We start from the raw sequence: 2,445 nt of genomic DNA, 5'->3' as shown, positions 1-2,445 counted from the left end.
GTCAAACAGAGAGCCACACACTATCTGTTGGAGGTATGTGACTGAAAAAGAAAGAAAATCTGACGCGGACAATGTTTTTTTATACCAAGATTTAAGGCTTTTATTTGTCATACCTACGCTACATAGCTTTAGTGTAGCTATGTCGATGAAAATCTTAGGTCCCAGGCTCCTCCAACAGTGCAACACAATTAAACAGACAAAATAGTGAAATAGTGAAATATAGTGATGTGACGTTCGCGTACGATCCGATTATTTTAAACAGCTCTTTGGTAAGAATGAAGGGAACCGAGTCCTACGTGGTGAGAGACGTTCTTTGTATCGTTGGTTCACTGCCTGCCATAAATCCACTCGCCTATACAGGAACTTGCTTTCCTGAATGCAAATGTGCCGTAGATGATGGCATGACGCATGCTGCGTGAGTAGAAGTTTGGCTGGCTGAGAGATGTAGCAAGTTATAAAAATGTTATATGAGTAAAAGTAGATTTCCGGCAATACAGTCAATCATCCTCCTGGTGATTATTTCACAGATAAACCTAGTAACCTCGTCCCCTTAAAAAGGAACGGAGCCATAAGATCCGGCTCCCTTCAAAGAGCCGTAATTCCCATCAGTGAAATAGTGCAATAAGAGTATACAAGTGATTGGAATATGATATATTAGATACATAATTTGTAAGTTGCAGCCAGATGAATGTTATGGGTGTTCTGTCAAAAGTTCAGAACCAGTAAGACATGGTGTGTTCTTGAGAAGTCTATGTAGGATCTTCATGGTGTTTTATTTCTCCAGATTTCTCAGAGTGTGGCTGCACATTTGCTGCTGGCAGAGCGGCCATCCTCACAGCTGGATGTTTTCTTGTTGTTGCGATAGTGTGTGGAACCTTTGTCCATAATATGGTGAAGAAGAGTAGGTAAGCATGAAACAAGGTTAGGAGGTCTGATGAAGAAAGGTGGTTCCAGAGGTGGAATGTAATATGGATTTACTTAAATACTGTATTTAAGTACAAGTTTGAGCTACTTTACTGAGTATTTCCACTGTCTGCTACCTATCCATTTCACCACCTTTTAGAGGGAAATATTGTAAAGTATTTTACAACCCAATACATTTATCTGAACCATTTAGTTTTTACTTTAAACAAGTAAAACATATATACAGTATCTCTAGTTTTAAAGGTGCATGCACGTACATCCGTACACATGTAAATTAAATACAATCATAACCCAAAATATATATGCATTTGTAATATTTCTCCAGTTATCAACTATACTGTAGCACTCTGAATGTCATTTTGCAAAAGGGTTCATTTTTTTTAGCTTCTGTAAGTACATTTTACATATTTAAAACACTTCTTTACTTATACTTGAGTACGATTTTGAGGACATTTCACTCATAATGAAGTCTTTTTGTTCTACTTTGATTAAATATTTAAATTGTTCTACTTTTAAACATGTCTTGAATTTCACAACATTATGTTTTTATTTTCAGACTCAACATCAAGTATCCGGCACGTCGAAAACGTAAGTGTTCACCTCATCTATAAGATATGGAAACACGTAATCAGCAAATCATAAAGGTGATTTTATGAATCAGGAGATTTAACAAACTTTGTGTGAAGGACAAACCGAAAGAACCGAACGCCTTTGCTTCCTTGAACGTGAGTAAATACATTTCATTTTGAAAGACATCCAAGTGTTTGTCTTTGAGTTTTTGATATATTTCTAACCAGTTGTGAACTTTCCCTCCTGCAACATAAACAATTAAATATGGAAACACCAACACACAAACGGCAAGAAGACTACCACACATTTCCAAAACCAACACCCTAAAGAAAAAGCTATTATATATTTGTATTTTGTTCAACTAAAACACATTGTTCGGACTCCTTCAGAGCACAGTGCGTTGTGAGTTTGACGTCAGATAGCTGCAACTTTTGTGTAATTTGGTTTTACGATAATGTCCACTCTCATAGCCGTGGGAACATGTTTCAAATGGGGGGTGCTGTGGGGATGACACCAGGGCCAGTTCTGACCAATTTGCTGCCCTAGGCAAGATTTGAGCTGGCAATGAAAAACCTCTACAAAAGACCAATACACTACAAACAGAGAAACGTATTGACATGGTGGACAGCTTATATAAAAAGGATTCAAATGTATTTAGCATTGTATGAACATGTTTTAAACGATATTTTTGGTTTACTGTCCTATAGCATATATTGGAATGATTTCAAACCTGTTTTTATTTATCCTAATAATTATAAAGGTATGCCTTGGAAATATTTGTTTACATAAATTGTGATCAAAACGTTTGAGACTCACGAGATAACTTAGAGTGAACTATATATTCTAAACCCTCAGTCCTTTACCTCACTGAGCCTCTCAGTCTGACAGGAGAGGACTCTCCCTCCACATTATTGTAGAAACAGCTTCTTTAATCCGGACCGTTAGCGCAGC

This window comes from Gymnodraco acuticeps, unplaced genomic scaffold, assembly GCF_902827175.1.
Source record: "Gymnodraco acuticeps unplaced genomic scaffold, fGymAcu1.1, whole genome shotgun sequence".
In the NCBI taxonomy this organism is placed as follows: domain Eukaryota; kingdom Metazoa; phylum Chordata; class Actinopteri; order Perciformes; family Bathydraconidae; genus Gymnodraco; species Gymnodraco acuticeps.
The sequence above is the reverse complement of the archived record's forward strand: the minus strand, read 5'-3'. Positions refer to the sequence as shown.